The sequence below is a fragment of the Anas acuta genome, chromosome 3, assembly GCF_963932015.1.
Source record: "Anas acuta chromosome 3, bAnaAcu1.1, whole genome shotgun sequence".
NCBI classification, from domain to species: domain Eukaryota; kingdom Metazoa; phylum Chordata; class Aves; order Anseriformes; family Anatidae; genus Anas; species Anas acuta.
Window position 1 is genome coordinate 79,543,545 of NC_088981.1, and position 23,525 is coordinate 79,567,069.

At 38.3% G+C, this 23,525-nt stretch overlaps 1 long non-coding RNA gene across 1 annotated transcript; it reads right to left on the minus strand.

The window, feature by feature from the left end:
* Nucleotides 1-6,604: 6,604 nt before the first annotated feature.
* LOC137853055 (uncharacterized) lies at nucleotides 6,605-22,000 on the minus strand. The gene is made up of 3 exons (XR_011094199.1): nucleotides 21,865-22,000; nucleotides 7,470-7,549; nucleotides 6,605-6,789 (listed from the first exon to the last, which is right to left on the minus strand). It is a non-coding gene; the product is annotated as an uncharacterized lncRNA (long non-coding RNA).
* Nucleotides 22,001-23,525: the final 1,525 nt, after the last annotated feature.

The following is a 23,525-nucleotide window of genomic DNA, read 5'->3' on the forward strand; positions in this document are numbered from 1 at the left end:
AATCCACTATGTGTTAAACTCAGTGACAGCACCACTGAGCATAGAGAGGGTCATCAAAGCTTTTCATGATGAATTGTCTAGAAGTTACATGTGACTGTTTCACACAAACCAAGCTTGGACTCTCCCAGTCTAATCTTTCTATCACCTGTCCATCACTCCATTCCTACTAACACCACAGCATTTCCACCATGAGAAGCATAAGCAGTCTGCCCAGATCTCATTTTGCTAATGTTTTTGAAATGAGAATTTTTTAATGCACCACATTAACACCTCATTAGTTAATCAAGTTTGCATTGCTAAGCACACCAGTCTTTTGAGAGAAGAGATGATACAAAAGAAAATCAGAGCGAGAGTTTGCTTAAATAAAAACCTGGTTTTGGGGGGAGGATCAGAACAGTTTCTATTCAGCTTTTTGCAAGAAGCAAAAATAAAATGTGGCAAAGACTGACATGTATTCATGAAACATTTAGCACTAGTGATTTTACATTTTTCATCAAAAAAGTAATTTTACAAATCTCTGTATTCTGAGATGCATTTGTTTGAACATTTATAGGCCACAGAAAAATAAATATTTTATTATTATTAATTATAGTGATAGTCCTAAGTAAAAAAGGTTATTTTATGAAAAGCAGAAGATTTCGATGAGAAATGTAATACATTTTTGACAATATAAAATAACTAATTCTGTTGAACATTGATCTAATTTGAAAAATGGAATCATAGCTGCACAGAAAAATAGGGTTTCAAATTAAAAAATACACAAGTGTATTGTAAGTGTCTATCATCAACACACCAACAATGAACAGAATCGTAAATGAAGTAGCTGCAAAGAGCTCTAAAAAATTCCTAGCAGGAAACAAACATAAAGAAGAACATGCTCAAAATGAGATCATCTTCTTTAACTCAGGGCATGGAGTTGTCTGTCATTTCTAACTTTGTCTCTTCACAACTACAATACAGAGCCAGATCCCAGATCCACTGAAATTAGCAGTAACTCCCACTCAAGAGCCAGTTTCCTGCTTCTGGGGTACATGATGTACTGAAGCCTGACACTCTGATCCACTTTACCATCTGGCAATCTATTGAGGAAGGCATCAAGTATAAAAAGCTGAGACAAGCACCATGTCCCTGTTAAAATGTCAGTTGGAGAGGAGCTGTTAAACATATTCCTCTTCTAATCAATCCTTCTTACTTGGGAAGCATTCTGTGGGAAGCCAGCTCTGAACTTTGAAAATTCTGTTATGCCATCAAAATTAGGTAAAAGAAGTACTAGAAAACTAGGAAATAGGTTCAAAGACATAATTCTTAACATGGATATTGCTGTATTACAAAAGAGGTACAAGAAGGTATATGTTTGTGGTGGTGGTTTGTTTGTTTGATGGTTGTTTTGTTTTTTAGATAGTGTTGCTTTCTGTAAGTATTTACCAAACAAACAAGAAAACTATCTCATTAGGAAAGCATCCGTAAAATAAGAAGAAAACTAAACCATGCAGCATCAGCACTTCAGTCTAAATAGCATGGCTTGGAGTTTTCATGCCACTAAATTAACATATCCTTGGAATGTGCCATAAATGATGAACTTCTTAAAAAGTGCTGCCTCCAGCACTTCTGGAATGCTATATTGTATTATTTTATCCTTTAGAAAATATCATAGAAGTAGACTAAAAAAAACATCAGTAGCAACTTAGATAAAAGTGATTGTGATTTGTCTCTGTTTGTTATATATAATCAGAATTAAGTCCAGACCAGTAATATGTATTCTTGATGGATTGGAGGAGCTAATTTTGCAAAGCTGAAAACAATTATGAGCTAAATCAGTTGAGAGAAAGAAGTTAAACAGGAAATGTGGAAAATAACTGGAAAGTGTTTAAAAACATTTTACCAGTTTGGGATAAAATACATAAAAATAAATTTAAAAAAAAAAAAAAAGATGAAGAAGGAAAAGAAGGAAAAGAAGAAGAATAAGAAAAAATGTAGCTGGGCTAACCTAAATGTTGACTTGGATAGAAATGAAAACAGCTATGCAAGTTATAATAACTGTAAAAAAGGCATTTATTACCAGTCATGAGTATTAGACCAAAGATAATAACTACAGAAAAATTGATGAGGATGGAATCAAGAAATTATTTTTGTTCATCAGAGTTAAGGATAACAAGAAAGATTTGGGGTTTTGACATCATGGAAGTGTAGCCATATCAAGAACACATGCAAAAATCTGTATGTTCTGTAAATAAATCTGATGTCTGGGAAAAAAAAAAAAAAGAGAGAGGGAGAGAAAGAGAAAGAAAAAAAGGCAGATAAAATCTGTTCATAAGAAGTCAATGCACTGTTGTACATTCTAGAAGTAAATCAGGAGAATGTTAAATAGCAAATCAAGTCCACAGATCTGGATAATTTGCAACAAAAAGCTGTAAAAAAGTTGGCTGAAGAAATTACAAAACCATGAATAGTACTTTTTGCTAATTATGGGAACACTGGAGAAATTCCAACAGACGGGGAAAAAAAAAAAAAAAAAGCCAACTTTGCTCCAATATGTTTTTTAAAGTTTATTTGCAACCCAGGCAATTACAGCCCTTTCAGCCTGAGCTGAAGGGATAAAATAATATAAAAGCTAACGGAGGATTCATTTAACAAAGAACTAGAGGCATGTAATGAAATTAATGCCAAGCAAAATGGTTTAACTGAAAATGAAATTTCCTGTGAGTATCCCTTTAAATAATAATAATAATAATAATTAAAAAAAAAAAAAAAGTATTTTGTCCTTAGGAGGTAAAGAAAGGCAAACATAGCCAGGAATGTATAAGACAAGATAGGACAGCAAAATACTTTCTTTCTGAGTCTCCAGAGAGAGAGAGTTTTTTTTATAAGAGACCATACAGATGTGAATAATCCTCCATGCAGAATAAAGCACTTTTGAAAAGTGGATCCTACATCTTTTGCAGCAGCACTTCAATCCCTGAAGTTGACAGAGTGTCTTTTTTTATCCCTGGTTCTTAATTTCAACTCTCTCTTTTCCACACCACTATTCAAGCAAGGTTTACCTGGCACTGAAGCAGGGAATAGAGGCTTTACTGAGCTTAGTATTCAGTTCACTGAGGAACTTTCAGCACAGAAAGGTCTTCTGTATTAATACACCTTTGAAAGGGTAAACTCCTAACCAGGTTACACAGCTAATAATTGGGACAACTTGCTAACTGGTTAGGGTTAACTATGTGTAACATTGGCATTGATTTATGACTGTCGGGTTCATAGGTTATTTAGATTGTTCAATTTAGAACTTTTACCCAGCTTTCAATTGAACATTTTGAATCAGGTGTTCAATGAATTGATCGATACAAAGTACAATAGGTCTCTGTACTGCTCCATAAACAAAGTTGATTTTTATAGCTTTTGTGTGATTTAAACCTTTAACACTTTAAACCATTCTGCAGCACTCTTGCCATGTAACCATATGCTTCTCTTCACTTTCCTTAATTCACATCAGATTGTGATTTAGCAACATGTAGGCCAACAAAATCCTCTGTGTGCCTTAAGGGCCTGATCCTGCAAATGCGTATGCATGACTGCATGCAGGTAGATAACTCTTTTGATCCCAGTGAGACAACTCATATATAAATCCCTGTTAAAGTGAATTAGTAGTAAGGGAAGGACTGACATTTGAATATTGAGCTTAGTGGTTAATAAGAGCCTTTGTAGGAGCCAGAGGCCAAAGGGAAAGTCAGGTCTCATATGTTAAATGTGACTTGTTCGATTTGCACATTTTTTTTCCCCAAATCAAATTCCATCCCCCAGAAATCAAGCTCACATCTCCACCTCTGAAGCCTGCTCCCCACTTCACAACTGTACATATCAGTACTGTACAGTTGGTAGAGAACAGCTGATGCCCACCTTCCAGCTGAATGTGATGCCTTGTTCAGGGAAGAGAAAACAAATCTTATGAGAGTGAAATTTGGATGCAATCCTGAGGGATACACAGCCTGTAGAGAACTGCTGAATAGCAAACTATTGTTCTGTGTCACAGTGCTTGAATGAACCCACTAAACACTTCATCCTCTATCGCATAAACTAGTCTACTGTTTCCTTACAAATATGCAAAGATAATGCTTTAAAGGTCTGGAGAAGGAAAGTTTCAATTCATGTTTTGGGAAGGACCTCATTTTTGCTGCTGCTTGGAGTACAGATGGCAGAGCAAGCAAATCCCAGTTCTTCTGTTTTGAAACCAGGGCTGCTCTCATGCAGGAGCTGAAAAGGAAAGATATACCCTCACTTTCTTTCCTCAGCACCATGTCACTGACCTCCCATTCACACATGCACACCCATCACCCTGTTCTTGAGTAAGTGTTGCTGGTCTGGCTGACCTTCACTGGAGATTTCTCTTGAATGAAGAGAATCCGTCTGACTAAATACCCCTCAGGCAAGTGAAAAGCTTGTAGGGATAACTGATGCAGTCAACACATGGAAGAATTTACTGTGTTACCCTAAGGTAAGAAGCAGATCTTCCTTAAGCACTTAAATAGCTACAAATGCTTTCAACTCAGGACTGGTATAAGATAATAATAAAAATAACCAGTCCTTCTTCAAAAATAGCAGGAGGAAAGGGAAGGGGTAGCCCTCTGAGCTGTCACCACAATCCTCCTTTTATCTCACATACTAAAAAGGAATAGAAAATGTGAAGCAGTTGCAAATGTCTTAAAGAGCAAGTTAAATGATTACCACAGGCTGGGATCTTTTAGTATCTGTTGAGCTGAGTGTCACAGACTACACACATTTATGCATTTAACACAGCTTTAAATAGTATACATAAATGCATGTCACTGATCGGTGACATGAGAATGAGGCAAGTACTCTTACTTATAAAAATATCCTCCTTCTGTGTTGTTGTTCCACCATGGAAAAAAAAAAAAAAAAAAAAAAAAGCCACATTCTACATCCTAGGCCCTAGGACCCAAGCACCTTCCTTTAGCATCAGCCCCTGAGCATCAGCCTCTCTGAGAGGAAGAGCAGATTCTGGAACAAATTCATTTGTCTCTGGCCTCAGAGGCTGCATTTTGAATGAGCAGCTTATTTTCTTACACCATCAAAACCTGCAAAAAGGAAATGAATCATGTTTTGATTTCTGCAAGAAGCTGGGGATTGTGCAGATTATTTCCTGCTACATTATAAGGAGAAATGCTTACTTTCATAAATAATGCAGTTATCTAGAACTGCAGACAAATAAAAGACTTCTATCTACTAACTATCAAATGCAGAAACTGATATTTTTTGGTATTTTGATATTTTGGTATTTTGATATTTTTGATATTTTGATAATTTTTGGTCTGTTCTCCCATGTGCCTGGTGACAGGACGAGGGGGAATGGGCTTAAGTTGCACCAGGGGAGTTTTAGGTTGGATCTTAGGAAGAACTTCTTTACCGAAAGGGTTGTTAGACATTGGAATGGGCTGCCCAGGGAAGTGGTGGAGTCACCATCCCTGGAAGTCTTTAAAAGACGTTTAGATATAGAGCCTAGGGATATGGTTTAGTGGGGACTGTTAGTGTTAGGTCAGAGGTTGGACTAGATGATCTTGAGGTCTCTTCCAACCTAGAAATTCTGTGATTCTGTGATTCTGTGATTCTGTGATATAATTTAACCAACTGAAAAACAACAACAAAAAAAATAAAAAAAATCTTCTGTTATGAAGCTACCTTCATAAAATAATAACTTGTTATGAGAAGTTGCTTTAACACAGCAGTGACATTAACAGAAGAACTGTATGTGTCTGGAATGAGATTTTACCTGAAATAATATTCAGCAAATGAAAAGAATCATTAAAATATATTTCAAGCTATTACTAGAACAATCCTTCCACATAATTTTTATCTTGCCATATTCTTTCAAAAATTTGGTGCAAATTTTGAGGGAGAGAGGACAGACAATCAAGAAACAGGTTAGCATCATAAGAAAATAGTTTTGCTACTGACTTGAAGATCCATAACAGGTTGTGGTGAATCTTCTCACGGTAACTGACAGTCACATCATTCTGTCAGAAAATGACATTAGCTGATGACAGCAGAGCTATTATATCATTTCAGGTGTCCCTATCCTAGCTTGACTGCAGCATGTCAGGATGCTCCTTCTAGAGCTACACTTATATGCTACATTTGTATAGTGTTTAGCACAGTGGGCTCCTCTTCAACTCTTAGGGATCAAAAACACTACAATTCTGATGATGATGATCGTGCATATGTTGCTTTTCATTCTGGAAAAGGTTGCTAGATTGTCACTAAAAAATAAAGAGAAGTAACAGATGGAAAGAAGAAACAGAAATTTCCACAATCATTTGTTTCAAAACCCCTACAGAAAGTTCTCTCTAAGCTCCCCAGCCATACTTCTGCTAACAAGCTCATAGACACAAGTGATGCATTATAAGCATCACTGCCATTTTAGTTAAATTTTAGCTGAAAACAGGATTTAGCTGAAAACAGGATTTAGCTGAAAACAATCTTACCTATTTTTCTTTGCTTAGAATACTGCAATGTTTGATTTGAACTTTTAAAATCAAAACTGCTATAAGAAAATATATTAGACAATTTTTTTAATATATATTGATTTACAGACGTGCAGATGAAAACTATAATCAATTTGTCCCATCTGGAAATCCTGTTCTTGATCAAAGTTAGAATAAATAATAACATTTACTAATTTAAAAATTCACACACTGGTTCCTTCAAAAGTCTTTGTACAAAACAACTTCAAATGCTCATATCCCAAAGATCTTGAAGTTTACTTTTCATAGCTCGGTCATGTCCCTAAAAAAAAAAAAAAAAAAAAAAAAAGAAAAAAAAGTTAATTAAGCAAACATGAGGCCAGCCAGTGTCCAGACATTGATTCTGAAATTCTGGCACAATGCTCTTTTAGAAACTCTTCATTATTAAGACACCATTGATTAAAAGTAACTGTCCTGCAGTATTTCAAACCTACTGACGTCTGTTATAAATTTCCCCTTTCTGCACTGGAACGAAAGATGCAGCCCTACACTTAAAGGAACTGAATTTTGTAGCCAGCCAATGTAACTTGCCAATTCACTTGATCCGTAAAACATAATCTGCACACATGGACCATATTACAGGCATTTCAAAGGTGAATGAAAAAGAGTAGTCTAGTGAATAAGGAACGTAGGATACAGACATATCTTGCAAATCTTTTCCTAAACAAGTATCAAATCTTAAAATTAACCCATCATTGTACCAAATGGTCTCAGCCAGCTACAAAATGATCCTACAATGACTTAAGCAAGGCCAACTCTCTTGAAATTCAGTCTCACAGAAGGATCTCTGCTATAGCAAAAATGATAGCTTATGAAGTGAAATGAAACATTAGCATGTAGACATAGACAAAACAGCCTGGGATGAAAACCTACATTAAGTTCATGGCAGCTTCAAACAGAAAACGTAGAGAAAAGTGAAAAGTCTCACTTCTAGTTACTCACCAGTAAGATGAAAGATCAGAGAAACTCATTTTCAAATGGCATTTTCTGGATAACAAAGAATATTCCAATGAGAAAAACAGCTGAGGGAAAAAAAAAAAAAAAAAAAAGGAAAATTTCAGTGAGAAAATAACAGCTCGGAACTAAGATTAAGAAATATAAAAATATGTACTATTGCTTTATAAACAGCACTGAAATCACTGAAATAGTTCAAGAAAGGAAGGTATTGCTAAGAAGAATGCATCTGCTGGATAAAATTCTGGATCATCTGACGATACACAAGAGCCACAAATTTGCTGAACCCAGGTCAGTCCTTTATTACAAGAGAAACTGTTTTGAGAACTGTAAAGCAAATGAATTGGTTTAGTATCTGGTAAGAATATCTCAATCCTTGTTTCCCACATGGCTTGCCCTTCACAGTGGAAGTGTTACCTTTTCACATACAGTGCAGAGAGCTTGAGAATGGCAATGAGCATCAAGCTGACATTTCTGTCAGTGGCTGGGTTTCCAAATGTGGACATGCAACCATATGTACATACACTAATCAAGGCTCCCTCTTTCCACAGGAGCCTGCTTAGAGAAATAAATGATAGTAGGTTTCATGCTATGTTGCTTAGGGAATAGAGAACAGATGGAGACAATTGAATTCCCAGGGCCTATGGCTGCTAGGGGATTTCCCCATGCTACTTAAGTCTTTGAAATAAGACAAGAAAGTTTTCTAAACCACAGAAAGAAAACTTTTACTCCCTAGTAACTTTTTCATTTATTTAGAAGACTCTTCCAGCAGAGAAAATACTTCTCTGCAGCAGAGATAATAACTGCCCCAGATCTGTGGAGAGATCCCATGGTGTACTCCGTGGTTGTCCTGCCAGTTTCCTTTTTAGCTAAACCACAAAAGATACCAGCCATGAGAAAGCATATTATTCTGATGTTTGGAACATACGTGTGGAGAATATTAACTTGTCCCTTCATTGACTAATTATACCTTTTAATGCCAGTAAGAAAATGGCTAGGTTATGCATTTCTTCTGAATGGGATGGACTAGTAGAACACAGGACTTGTAAATCATCCAGTTTGGAGGGGCTTCAGCAGCTGTATGACTGCACAGATCTGCATCACAGTAGAAGTTAATTGCATTGTGGTTAGTCGTGTGAACAGAAACACATAGACAGTGCTTCTTTAGAGAAAACACATGTATTTTGACCATAGTAAATCTATTATTGATGACAGTTGACCACTGGATTGAAATATCTCACTTGATGAATCCCTGAAAGCCAACAGGACATGGCAAGGTAGCTTAGTGATCACTAGCACACAGACCTCAGAGAAGCGTGGCTGTCCTGAGGCCGATGAGGTGATGTCTAGGGACACGGCAGTCCACACTGACTAGCTTCCTGCCAGGCAGGACTGCTGCACATTTCACTGTGAACAACTGCAAATCAAAGGGTGTAACAAGGAGGGGAATGAACACAAGTCAACAGGTACCAAAGCCTTATGTTTAGAGCCATAGGTCTTGCTTTCCTGCTCTGTTCTGCCTTATAAGAATGCACTAAGAGAACAAAGGAAGACAATGTTTAAATGATTATTTAAGCCATGGCAGAAGAAAAAGCAACCAAAGTAGTGCTGGGGGCCTTTTGGCTAACAAAGCAGTTAGTTGCTCTTTTGTTGACTCAGCTTAAAAGAGTGAGAAATGTTTGTATTTATTTTAGGAAAACATCAAAGCAGCATCCTTCCAATTCTGATCGTAGCCTTTGGGTACGACAGTGATTACTGCAATAACAGATCTCTTTTGATCCAGCTGAGCCAATAATGTTGAATTTACTCCCTGAAATACTCCCAGTTTCCCTGGTCTTTCTCATTCTACTCTGTCCAGTCAAAGGGCAGAAGGCAGTTGCAGCCCTGAAACTAAAGTTTGCAGTTTAAAATTATTGGCAGATTTTTATTTTTATTTTTACATTTATTTTTATTTAATTTCTTTTCTTTTTTTCTAGGGACCAGGTTTCTGGTCCCAGTGCAGATCTGAAAGGGGGTGGGATTTAATTGTATTATAAACACCTCTGCAGGAGGAGGAGTGTGAAGAATATTCCAATATTAAAATACAATGTCTTCTCTATCTTTTCACCAGCACCTTCTCATTTGCTTGCTCTGGCTCCTCAGAATTTCTCTGGTCCTGCTGAATATGAGTGGATGCAGGCTGTGTCAAACCAAAGCTTTGAAATGGAGTCACAGCCCCTTCCTGAGAAGGCTCATCCAAGTGCTGTCTTCCATACCAGTCAGCAAAATCTCACTTTATACTCTGAGATTGTCTCAACTCCAGCCAGGAGCCCCAAGAAGAAGACAGTTCCCTAACACAAGTGATTGTTTTCACCAAAATCAGTGCAAATCCCAGCTTGTGGCACAAAATCCTCTTTTTTTGAAGGTGAGGATAAAGATAGCACATATTCCAGGGGCACAAGATAGCGCACACATGCCTACGACCCACTACTGTGTCCATAGCCCTCCCTCCCAGGACCAAGCAGCAGTAGTCAGGGTCTGAACACTGGCTCTCTTGGTGTGAAATTAAGCCAACACAGACAGGCAAACTTTTTGTGAAAGAAGACACAGAGCATTTAGTCTCATGGCTTTCTCCACTCACAGGTAGTATTTATAGGATCGTCACTCCTCCAGCACAGCCTGCCACACAGGTGCCCCCAGGGGCTACCCAGCAGGGTGGGAGAGGAGGCCTGCAGGGACTAGGGAGATGGCAAGAGGTGGGAGCTGTTCATCTCCTTCTTTTACACTCTGGCCCACTGCACAGGAAAATTAAGCTGCACCAGAAGGCAGCGCATGAAAATGGAGAAGTATAAATTACCTCTTCCTTGCACAAATGAGGAGGGAGAGGCAAGACAAACTATGCTGCTCACAGGCCCAATTCCTTCCTTGTGTACTTCCTGGAGCAATGCAGTTATGTGCCTGCCTAATAGCTCAGCCTAGCTCCAGGTAAGCTGTCATTAGTTTTCTTAGAAAACGTTCTAGCAGTAAGATACAAAAAGTGGGTAAAATTATTCAGTCATTAGTACTGAAGAATGTATTAGTACCAAAGGGAGAGACGTAGAGAGAGAGGTGTGTATATATATGTATATATACACACATACACATATAAATATATGTACGGGGTATGCACACTCGCACATACACACAGATTCATAAAAATTCATAGATGTCATTTTCTGTAGGGGTTGGAACAGAAAGAAAAAAGAAGGGGGGGAGTATACGAATTTAATAAGTGCAGACATAATTGCCATGAGTAAATGTTAATGCATAGGGATGAACTTTTTTTTTTTACTTTATACATATTAATAGGCTTTCTCTTTCAGAAAGAATGACATCAGACATTGATAAATTTGACAGAAGTGAAAGGAAAAAATGGTCTCACTATTAGGAACACTCCTGCGGTGGTGTTGAACGGTGTCTTTGATACATCAGCCTTCAGTCTCCGAGCACATTCGTATTAACTCACGTGTACACCCAGAATTCAAATGAGATGCTTCTTTAGATGCTGACTTTTAGCAGCAGTCCCACCAGACATGTTGGAATCAAACTCACAGTTTCAGAGTGTGGTATAGTATAATTTTCTCAGTACAGTTTGTGCCTACTGACTCTCTCAGAAGATTAGAGAAAGAGGCAGTGTATAGCAGATCGTTAAAGAGCCACACAAGGCTGAAGGGTGAAAAAAATCTTCAATGAAAAACCTGCTCAGTGCAGACATTCTCCTACACTAAGAGATCAGTGCAGAGCTGTATATTTAATATTGCTGGAAACAGGATGGCAAATTGCCTGAAATGGATTCACTTAAAGGCAAACAAGGGCTAACCATTGATGTCTGAATACCTCAGTGATGTCTGAATGCTGGTACATTGCCACAACATGGATGCTCTTTATAACCCTTCAAGAAGCCACTGTAAAAACAGGATTACACACCTGCAATGTATGTGTATGTTTGGAAACATCATACCACTACTAAAACCGTCCATTGTGAATCTCCCAGTATAGCCAGCATACCCAGAAGTATCACATGACCTAAGATTCACAGCAAGCCTGGAAACAAATAAAAAGCTGAAGTCATGCATCTTTTCCTCATTAGTCCATTACTTTTTAAGAAGTAGACATTGGGAGGCTGTTTTTAAGATGCAAGTTAATACTACTGACACACTTTTCTGAGCAGCTTCAAACCAAAATAAATAAATAAATAAATAAAAAGAGGGGGGAAAAAAGGAATGTGGATAAAGGAAAGTGGAAAATTGCATACAGAGAAGAAGCAGAGATGAGTAAATATATGTAAGAGAATATGGATGCATAAGGGAAGTAAAGAAAATACAGAATGGTAAAATGGAAGACAATAAAAAAATTGTAAATAATTCGAGGCCACAGAGGAATGTATCCTGGAAAATTTGGTCCATTACAAAAAAAAAATAAAATCTTTTGAGATCTTGTTTTTACAGAAATTTTAATTACTCCAATTTTTATAAAATATTTTCCCTTCTACAGACAATAGGAAAAGCAAGATTATTTAACAAATCAAATTAAATCAAATTTTCAATAGCCTTCTTCCCCTCTTTTTATCTACCAGCTTGCAAGCTCTGCAGACACACAGACACAGAAACAGGATATAAATGTCTACCTTTCCATTCATCACAGAAAAAAAAAAAATAAAAGAAAAACTGGTCTCTTGTTTATTTTATTGTTTTGTTTCCTAGCAAAAGTTAAAAATATTTGTAGGTGGCTTTCTTTTTATTTAAAAGAAAAAAAAAAAAAAAAGTCAAAATCTCGTCTGGTAAGCAAATGCTGGAAGGATAGGATTTATATTTTTATGTATTCTTTTTTCAGATGTTTATCATAAGACAGCTGGCAAATTAATTTTCATGTGTAGCCAAGGTGATGACTGCTAGTAAGAAACATCAGATCTTATGTGCAAAAACAAGCATTTCAGCCCACTAAAGAAACAGTTTTTATCAAATCTATCATATATATAAGTCTCTCAATGCCTGCTATTGCAGCATGCCCTGTAGTTAGACAATCAATGTGATAATATTCCTGTTAGCTGTGGGGACATTGCACCTACCAACAGACTACTTAGAATAATTTTAAAAAAAATGGCTGAAGGGTTGAGCAGGCTACTTCCTTCTCCTAGTTAAGTCTCACAACCTTATACTAACATAAGTGAAACAAAGCAAGAGTTCTGTTTCATAGCAGAGGCCACAGAAGAATAAAGCAACATTTTAAGAGCTCCTGTTTCTACACAACAATTTGCTTCCTGTAATGGACAGAGGTGCTCTATTTAACTGGTAACAACCACTTTTACTCTGAGTGAGAAATAATCTGCAACAACTAATGCATACAACTGTTTTACTCATTCATGGATACTCATTCTGCTTTTCCTGTAGATATCTATTTACTCTATGTTTTCAGTGGCTAAATGCCAAGAAACTCATTTTATGCTCAATAATTTGTTGCTAATCAGTTCTAATCTGTTTGGGAAAGTGCCTATAGTTCCAGCACAAAGACAGTTGGGCCAGTTCAGATTCGCTGGTAGTGACCACCCATGGCTGCATGCAGCTCAGAGGCCTGCTAGTGAAAATGAGCTCCTCCATGGGACCAACCTGGGGGTTCCCTCATTGGCTTTGTTGCCAACAACTGATACAGCATGGGTGCTTTTTGAGATCTGGGCATTTAAAAGAAGAGTAAGAAATTAATTATGGTGATACTTGTACCTTTCGCACTACTCGTATCTGTCAGAACACCAGTCATTACAGGCTTACCACTTCAAAGATTGTAGTATGCCTCTTTTGGGCCTCCTGTTGCCTACTGAACTGAAAAAAAAAAAAAAGTGAAAGCTTTATAAGGGAGGCACACATCATGCCAGGTTTGCTTCAAATTTATGGCAGTTGAATTTCCATTGGGCAGGTGTCTCTCACTGCAGTTTTATACAGGCAATGATTAGGAGCAAAATTCAGATACTGTAGTCTACAAACATGACAACACTTGGAAAATAGATGGGATTGAGTACACCCTTAGAAAGTTTGCAGAACTTTCAACAGAAAGAAGAGCTGACATTCAAAGGGACCAGGATAGGCTGGAGAAGTGGGCCCATGTGAACCTAATGAGGTTCAACAAGTCCAAGTGCAAAGTGCTACACCTGGGTCAGGGAAATCCCAGACATGAGGACAGACTGGGAGAAGATGGGAGAAGAACACATTGAGACCAAACCTGCAGAGAAGGACTTGGCAGTTCTGGTGGACAAAAAGATTTACATGAGCCAGCAGTGCATGCTTGTAGCCCAGAAGGCTAACTGCATCCTGGGCTGCATCAACAGAGGAGTGACCAGCAGATCAAAGGAGGTGATTATCTCTCTCTGCTCCGCCCTTGTGAGGCCCCACTTGGAGTGCTGCATCCAGTTTGTGGACCCCAGCACAAGAAAGATGTAGAGCTGCTAGAGCAAGTCCAGAGGAGGGCTACAAAGATGATCAGAGGGCTGGAGCACCTCTCCTAAAGGCTTAGAGGGCTGGAGAAGAGAAGGCTCCAGGGAGACCTCATTGTGGCCTTTCAGTGAGGTTGGTCTTATAGAAAAGATGGAGAAGGACTCTTTACTCAGGTAAATAATGATGGGACAAGGGGGAATGGTATTAAACTAAAAGAGGATAGTTTTAGACTAGACATTAAGAGGAAATTCTTCACAGTAAGGGTAGAGAGATACTGGAAGAGACTGACAAGAAATTTTGGATGCCCCATCCCTGGAGGTGCTCAAAGCCAGGCTTGATGGGACCTTGGCCAGCCTGATCTAGTGGGTGATATCCCTGCCAATTGCAGGGGGGTTGGAACTAGATGATCTTTAAGGTCCCTTACAACCTGAGCCATTCTATGATTCCATAATTGCATTAAAATGCAGTTTCTTTCTAAAGAACAACTGTGTACCAGTGAGGGAATGGAGGCAAAGACCCCGAACTTGGTGAAATCAAACAATATATGGTTTCCAGAGCCTGGAAAGTTGCTTTAAGAATGAATATTGATTTTACTTCATGCAGAATAAGGTTTATGTTATCGCTGCAAAATCCCTCCTCCGCTATTTTCCTGTAGGCTTCCAGCCATATGTTTCTGTGTAATACAGTGAATTAAATTCCTCTGCAAGGCTGCACTCAGCTCTCTCCCGAGCAGCCGCATTTCAGCAAGCGGATCCAAAGCACGCGCGGGCTGCAGGCACTCCTTCGTCCCGTTCCTCATCCGAGGGCTTGATTTTGAGCCTGCTGGAGGTTGCTGAGGCATGTCTCCAGCTCAGCGTGACAGATCCGTAGGGTGGTTATTCAAATGAGCTCTTGTTCCATTCTCGTCTGGAACGGCTGTGTGTCAGTATTTTCCTCCCTTTTATTTTTTAGCCATTAAAAATAAGACAGCACGAGCCTTGAGAAACCTGCCTGTAAAATAAGGGTCTGCATTAAAGGCAGGCAGGAAAAAAAATATCTTCCTGACAAGCAGTCATTATTTGGAGGTGTATCTCTCTCTCGGGGAACCGGTTATATGCCAGAAAACAAGGAACAATCCCATACAAACAGCAGCATTAGGAGAAACTTAAGGTTGAAATTTAAGCACTAAAAAGACAGAGTGCACCTCAGGAAAGCTAGATTAGCTACCTTATCTCTGCCTGCAAGCATACATGCAATATTACAGCCTTTAATTAAACAGACCTGTTTTGTCTCTGACAATGTATCAGATGGTCTTTTAGATTTTGTGTGTTTAGCATATATTAACAATTTGTCTCTTCGCTGTATGTCCGTCAATTAATTAGCATAAAAGCCCCCTAGACCTCTGTTCATTTGGTCTTCTTTATAGTTCATCCTCTTATCTCAAAGGTACTTATTTTAATAATTTCATCAGTACAGATGTATGATGCATTCAGCAAGACATTTTTCCCTTTAGAGACAGATGTACTTCTTAACAATAATTCATTATTTATTACCTCACAATCTGTTTTTCAGACAAATAAACTCACACTTCCATTACCCGTATCTTTTAATGATGTTTCTGTTTCAGATTGCTTTATCATCAGAGTCTAATCCAAATTTCACTGAACTTTCCCATTAATTTCAGAGATCTGAAGGCTCTGTTAATTTTCCAAGCAGCTTACCTCAAAACACATCTCAGGAAAATGTGTATACTATTTATCCAATAAGACATTTTAAAATAAAAAGGAAACGATTTCTTTAACATCAAAATGCCTCTCTAATGAGCAAAACATCCTGCAGAGGTTTTCACTGGTTAGCTGAGAGCATGTCCCAGAACACAGCAAGTGAAAGAAACCTGCATGCCAAATAATAAACGGGGGCAGGGCATTTTCTGAAATTATCTTAGAGCACAGCACGAGTGAGTGTCATATGCAGACTTCAAAAATCATCATACTGGGCAAATTTGAAATCTCTTTCAAAATGATAATGTTAAGACCGAAAAAAGGGTATTAGAAGAAAGTGTTAGAAAAATAATCTGGACTCTCTGGGCTGTGCACCACCTATTCCACTCTCCTAAATCTTTGAGGATTTCTAGCTGTCTGGAAAGAAGAGACAGTCCTGAAAAGTGGATGCTGTGTGGAGCAACCATTCTTCTGGGAGTCAGAGCATTTCTCTGTGAGGGTACCCAGGACTTCACACAGCAAACAACTTAAGTCCTTGAGGATCATCTGAACATCCTATCCTATTTTATTAAAACCTTGATCTTGTAAATTTTTTTCAACAACAAATCTTTCCAATCACATCTAGCTCTGTTTAATTGATCACTGAGCATGTGTAAAGGTTAGTCATATGAAAGTGGGATGTAACTGTGGTAAAAATGAAGTTCAGATAACGCCAAAGTGGAGTATACAAATTTAGGTGTGAAGCAGGAACCCTAAAATCCCTGTGCTCCCCACTCGTCCTTAATTGTCACAACATGAACTGGAAAATTTCAATAACAAAACAAAAAAATAAATAAATCTAAAAATCAAAAAGGATACCTCAGAGTGTTGCTGTTTTAAAAATGAACCTGCATGTCACCTATTGATTTTCTCTTGTCATTTTTCTCCAAACTTCTAATTTCTATTGTTCTGATGTTGAGTAAGGACATTGCCTGATTTCAGTGATACGTAGGGAAGAGTAAAAGGGAGATTAAAAAATTAAGTACCTTAAACATTCATTTGAGTTAGTATGCTGTATTAAGTTAGGAATACTAAGTACCAGGCCTTCGTTTTACCAAAAAGAGCTAGGAGACAAAAAGAGTTATTCTGAGGGCACAAGAGGAGAAGAGATGTCCATGCTTATTAAAGTATTAAAAATAGAAAAATATTAATTTTCTAGAAATATCTTTTTTTTTTTACAAATAAAATATGGACTGAAAAGAACTTATTACACAACAGATTTTATTTCCTTGTCACTACTAACTTGTTCCCTATAGCTTCTTCTCTAATGTCTGCTGGATCTAAATCCAGCAGTGTATTTTTAAAAACTGACTTGTCATTCTTTCCTACCCATTCACAAAAGAATGAAGAGATTTAAGCAAGATATAATAAAATTTAGATACTGTATTTCTGTCTTATCAATATCAGAAACTTGTCCTAATAAGGATTACTTCTATTCTGATTCCACAGTTCTTCCTGTTTCCAAGAAACTATTCTCAAGTTGTGTATATTTCCATATTTGATCCTCATTAATATTAAAATCCTCCTGAAGTTTCTGGAAAGATTTACATGTTTTATCACCAGATAAATCATTTATAATCTTTTATTGAAAGTTCGTTCTTCTTTAAAAAGAAAAAAAATATATATTTAATTTGAACAAACAAAGTACAAGCAATGAAAAAAAAAAGAGGTGCCCCATGAAAAGAGAAATACAGAGACTGAATTTACAACTGTATTTGCTATCAACATACAAAAACTCAGTGCCAATACCAAATAGAAAAAGTAGCAAATACCAAATCTCATATATAGAAGTCAATAAAAGGATACACTTGCACACCTATGTTGTATGGATGAGTAGCAGAAGAGATAGCATATTGCTGTGGCTGCTTAAGACAATAGAAGAGGCAAGTGGACAGCAAGATTCACTGGTAGCACTGACAGTAAGAAATGGTTAGTGAATTTTGGAATGTTTTAGAGGTTTTTTTTTTTTCCCAGGAGCTGTAAGATGTTGAAAGGTTTTGTTTACTTATATTAAACCCTTTGGAGTTTTAAATCTCATAAGATATTGCTCAACAGATCAGAGATTCTTCAAGAGCATCTTATCTCATAGTGCTTCAGCACATCTCATCACATCTGCTTCCCAAGAAGTGTGCGTGGGTGGGTGCTCCATGGAGGGAGGTGTTAATAAGAGAAAAAGGGGCAAATAGAGAAATAAGAAGCTTTTCTCCCAGATATTGTGCAGACATACTACAAGAAAAGTGTGGAAAATAAATTTCAAGTTATTTAAATAGAGGTAAATTTAAAAGTGGTTGGTTTGTGTCAGAGGCAAATTTCACTGTGTTTAAATGTAGCCTAGATCTAAACTAGTATATCACCCAGCATATATACTGCAAATGCTGCTGGTCTCATTCCTGATTCTCCCTAGCAGTTTACTCAAACCATAAAAAAAAGAAATTTCATCTTTATGTTATTTGGCTATCTCTCTTTTCATCTCTGCTGTATCTTGTGATCTCCATCTCTGTACCATCCATCAGTGAGACAGGTCAGGGAAATACAGCACCACTGGTACTTACAACATTTGAAACTCCCGGATAAATCATTAGAGAACATGCTATAGGGAACAACTTTCCAATGACAAGAAAATAAAATCAATTTTATAATGGGTCTTCTCCAATTCTAATTTCCATAGGGTCAATCCTCAGTCATTCCCTTAGAAAACTTTACCCAAGAGGGAGGAAAAGAGAAAAATTGGCTAAGCTCCCCCTTGGAGAGCATTTGACTTCTTCCTCTGAGGTAAGGAAATTTGCTCCCTGTGCTCCACAGAGCATTGGTAGGGGGATTAGTCTCCAACTCCATTAAATTTTCCCAGAGCCACAGGGGACTGCGCAATCTCTAGCTCTTCTCTAAATGATAGTTTGCTCAAAAGGCCTCCTGCTACACTTGAAATATAGGACAGGTGTTGCAACATTAGCTACAGACCCACGCAGAGAACCTAGAGACAGAACTGACGGTTCTCTAGTGCCACAGAGCCCACAAATTTTCTTACCTCATAACCAATGCAGAGAAAGGTTTTTTCTCAGACCAAGATAATATGACAAAAATTATATTTCTAACTATTAGCGTTAAAATTTTAGATGAGTGCTGAAACCATCCTGTTTGTCAAGATTAAAAGCTTGCACTCTGAAAAAATCCGTGCAGTACACAGTAAAACACCAAAGTAGTATGTATCTTTTTCTCATATAACACCCCAGCAAGCAACTGTGTCTTTAGGGATGCTAGCTACAGAACAAATAATCTTTATCCTGTCACAAGTCTTGCCTGTTCCGGGAGTTTGCTTCATGTGATATCCTCCTACTGCTATTTCTATTTCAGAGTAAGCCCTTTTACCTTCTCCCACTCAATTGAAGTGTGTGTGTTGATGCAGCTAAAAGTAAGGGGCAGTAGCTGCTGTTGTCATATTTATAGAAACACTGAGCAGATGACTCACCATGCCAACAACCTGAAAATTCTCTTTTGCCACAGGCTGTTTTTCAGATTTGATACTTGCATTTCCTCCTCCTTTTGCCACTTCCCTATAGCCAAACTGGACATGCCTGTGTGTCATTTCATTTGCGTGACTATCACAAATTCCATAGTGGCCATCAGATTTTTTTCCATGCACAAACATTTGCATGTACTGCCTTTAGTGTTGTAGTCCCCAGGATTAATTTGCTCCTTTTTGCTCCAAGGAAGGAAATGTTCCATATCAGTATCATTCTTCTAAGTAGTGATTTCACATCATGGATATAATGGGGAGCCTGTGGGCCATTACCACAGTGTCTCCTTTAAGCCTCTGTGGCAAAATAAAAGGGCATTAAAGCATGTATGAATAATCACCATGGTCATTCATGTCCCTCTGTTCTGCTCTTATAAATGAAGCATCAGCAAAAATGACTATCAGGTCAGATAGCTCTAAGGGTCAAATCCTCAGCAGATGTGGATTGGTATCACCCTACCAAAAAGAAAAATAAATAAATAAATAAATCACTACATCACTACTTATGCCCACTGTGAGGTCTGGCTTTAGGCAGCATTTATCTTACCATTCTCACCTGAATTTATGAGGAATTTTCACTTTAAAAAAATGAAATGAATCTCAGAGTCAGGTACAAGGACTGGTTTTGCATTAAGAGTTAGATACAACAAAATGATACCAAACAAAATTCCAGGCCTAGGAATTCCCAAGTAGTTTGTCTTAAAGAACAAGTAAAAATTCGTACCACTGGAGTAGGAAGATGTCTTGAGATAGTATCAATGCTACCACAATATAAGTGCTGTTAAAAAAAAAAAAAAAAAAAAAAAAAAAAAAAAAAAAAAGCCGTCCAAAAAAGAATGGTAATTCACAATCTAAAATTTAATAGTTTGCAGTCTCAAGTTAAATTAAATAAGTAGCAGTACAATCTGTGAGAAAATAGAGCATTCATTTCATGCCTATTATACAGTCGTCTATTGGTGTTTGTTATGATTAAAAAATCACATTTCAGATGCTCAAATCTCTCCAGTTTTTGACTTGGAAAAGAGTGGCTTTGACATCCCTCTACAGTACAAAACCACAGCACAGCTTCTTGCAATTTCCTGAGATACTGCACCTGCACTATATTCATGCTAATTGCTCCAAACTCACACATACAGATGACAAAGGAAGCTAAATGGTAATTTGCCTTTTCATGCAAAGGAAATGTAATTGTTTTATAATATACTGTAAGTTCTAAACCTAAAAGTTAAGTATTCATTTAATTATTTAGGGAGAGGCTGCAGTTCCATTTTTCTGTACTGTAAGAGATGTAGTCTGTCACAAAGCCATGCCAGGAGAAGTGTGAGGGAAGATCTCAGACTTGGGAATTCTCTTTCCCCTCTTCACAGCTCTCCCTTTCCCCTTATTACAAATGCAATATTGCTTATAATGCCTCCACTCCCCCACATACCAAAGAGATATTTTCAGAAATGGATTATTTGAACCAAATATATTGCAAAGCAAATACAGGAAGAGGAGGGGAAATAATGATTCCCGTGTTTCCTCCACAGGCAATTGAATTCTACACAACTATTACAAACCTTGTAAATCAGATCTCTTTCTAGTTAAGAAATTTTATTTCAGATCCTCTCAGTAGAATGGCAGGAAAAGGAATGATTCTGCAATAAAATCAAAGTAATTTTGAGTTTCTGATGAGAGAAATGCCTGTCTCTGCAACAGTAAGATGCACCAGTTCTACCTACTGAAAATCTCCCTTAGCTCAAAACATTGAAGACTGTGTGTTTTATAAAATTGAAGAAATAAAACAAACAAACAAATAAATAAATAGAAAAAGTCTTTGCTCTGGAAGTGTGTGGATGCTTGATCCAGTAGTTGTAATTTTTGTCTACAGCACACAGATTCATTGAAGTTGTCTAAAGGAGCTACTTATTAAAAAAATCATCAAATATTATGAATCATGCCTAAAATTTTCAAAAGACATCAAGTAATTCAAGGGTACAATTTTCTTTTGCATTTCCTAGAGAGCAACGAGGCTTTACAGAATGTGTCCAGGGAGGCCATTAAGCACTTAAATAAAATCACTCACTTGCATGATGCAGGAGATCCATTTTTAAAGAGTAACAGTGGTAGGCCAGGAGAAGCGAGAGCCTTGGAATTATCCCCGATAGCATGGGAGATGGGGTCAAACTGCTCCTTCTGCCTGACCCACAGCTGGAGCCTGAGCTCAAACCAGTCCCTGTGTCAGCATCCCAGCTCCCAACTCCTTGTGCAGTGGGAAAAGTCTCTCACTCACCAACATGAGAGCTGCTCCCCTTTGTAGAAATAATTTGATATGCAGAGGACTGAGGCCAGAGAGACTGGCTTTAATCATAGCTATTAGGAAATGTATCTAAATAAGGGCTCATGCTCAGGTCTGATAGGTATCGTTGCTCCAGAGCAAGGATCCGAACCTGCACCTACTACCTTTCTCCCAGCTACCAAGCACTTTAAGCATGTTTTGACCATGCCAGTAACTTCAGACCCATAGCAAAGAGGGTTTCATTTTGAAGCCTTCAAGGCTTTAGAAATAGGTTACGGCAGTCCTTGAGATGGATCTCGACATTTAGGTGAGTTTGGATGGCAAAATCTTGAGCATATGCAGAACTTAACATGCTAAACTAATAGTCAGGAGGTAAGTGACAGCTGAGGAGTAATTATGCCAATGGTACCTGAATGCTGGGACAAGGTGATAGCTGCATTGTGCAGTGGATTATGGTGAAAAAAGCTCCAAGCTGACTTTCAGAGTACATCCACAGAGTTCAGCACAGCACCATGCAGAGACACTCACATGGGTCTCAAAGGCAGTCTAGCCTTTTTGGTATGGCAGAACATGCATTATTAAATTCAATCCCTGTTTCTCAGCAGAGCTAATTAGTTCAGGTGCAGCTCGACACTGCTATAATTATACTCCATCTGCTTCCAGAGCTAGCTAGTTTGGGTGCTGAGAGCTTGGAAATTTCTCTACAGTACCCTCTCTTGGGGAGGGGCATGATACTATTATGTCCTTAGGCGTGAAAAGAGATGGATTGACACTTTGGTCCCTTTGATGATGTGAGCCTTCACAGCCTAAATCCTGCTGAGTTAAATCATCTCAAGGGACAGATTTTTAAAGACGTTTAAATAGCTAAAGCCACAGGTATAGCCCCAGTGTGGCTTTTTGACAAATGCCTCACAAGCACTAAATGTTTGTTGGGAGCTAAATGGCTCCATGAGGCAACACCGTAGTTAACACCCTGTGTCAGACACCCGACTGAGGTGGTCTGTGGCAGACAGCAGCCAACAGAGCCCCAGCTCCTGCTGAAACTTTGATGTGCTCGGGTTGGCTTTGCTGGCCTGCAATCCAACATGTGAGTGCTGCAACTCATGTGGCTATGCACAAAATAAAATCAAGCCTGTCTGTTTCTCAAGAAACAGATAGTGAAGGCTCAGATGAACACTAATTTAGCATGCTGTGTTTATTCCCTTTCAAATGAAGCCTTGATCCGAAGACTATCACAGCAAATGGAGTATCTTTCCTTGGTGTCAATTCATATTGGATCAGGCCCTGAATTTGTGGCATGGAGCAATTAGTATGAAATTGATTAGGCAACAACTTCCTTTATTCACTAGTACAAGTTATTTCAAGATGAACTGATTAGCCACATTTGTTTTGTACAGGCAGCTAAACCATCAATATCAGCAACACTGGCATTAATCAGCACAGACTGATTTCCGTGCTCTCACAGGTATTTTGCTTCATATCACTTTACAAAGGCTGTCAGGGTCCGTCTGTGGCTCAGGAATCACCTCCAGCACAATACAGCAGTTTCACAGCACATTTTTCCAGGCAGCAGGGTCATCCATATGCAGTTGCCCTACGAGCTTTCCAGCAGCAGCACTCTGAAACGAGAGCATTTGCAGTAACCACATAAAGCCGCCGTGCTCTTATTCTGTCCACTGTGTGTACCCACACTTCAGTAGCACATACATATATCTGTGGGGGCATATGTGCACATAGAGGCAGCATGTGTGTGAGCCCAAATATCCACCCTCTGTTTTCCCACGAGGTTGCAGCAATCTGACTGGACACAGCAGGTTTCTGTGTACAGTATGTGGCAAAAGGTCTGTAGTTTCAATAGCCAAAGCTTACTTCAGCACTCTGTGAATGTGAGGACCTCCATGTCTTAGAGACTGTGTTTTCTACTCACACGTGTTGTGCAAGTGCAAGTCACACTTGCATCCAACAGCACAGTTTCTATTTGAGCATCCATGTCACAGCCATTAATATTTTGACTCACCACACTGCTTCTAGTGCTAGCTCTCTCACTGCTGCTATGCCTCTGCTTGCTTT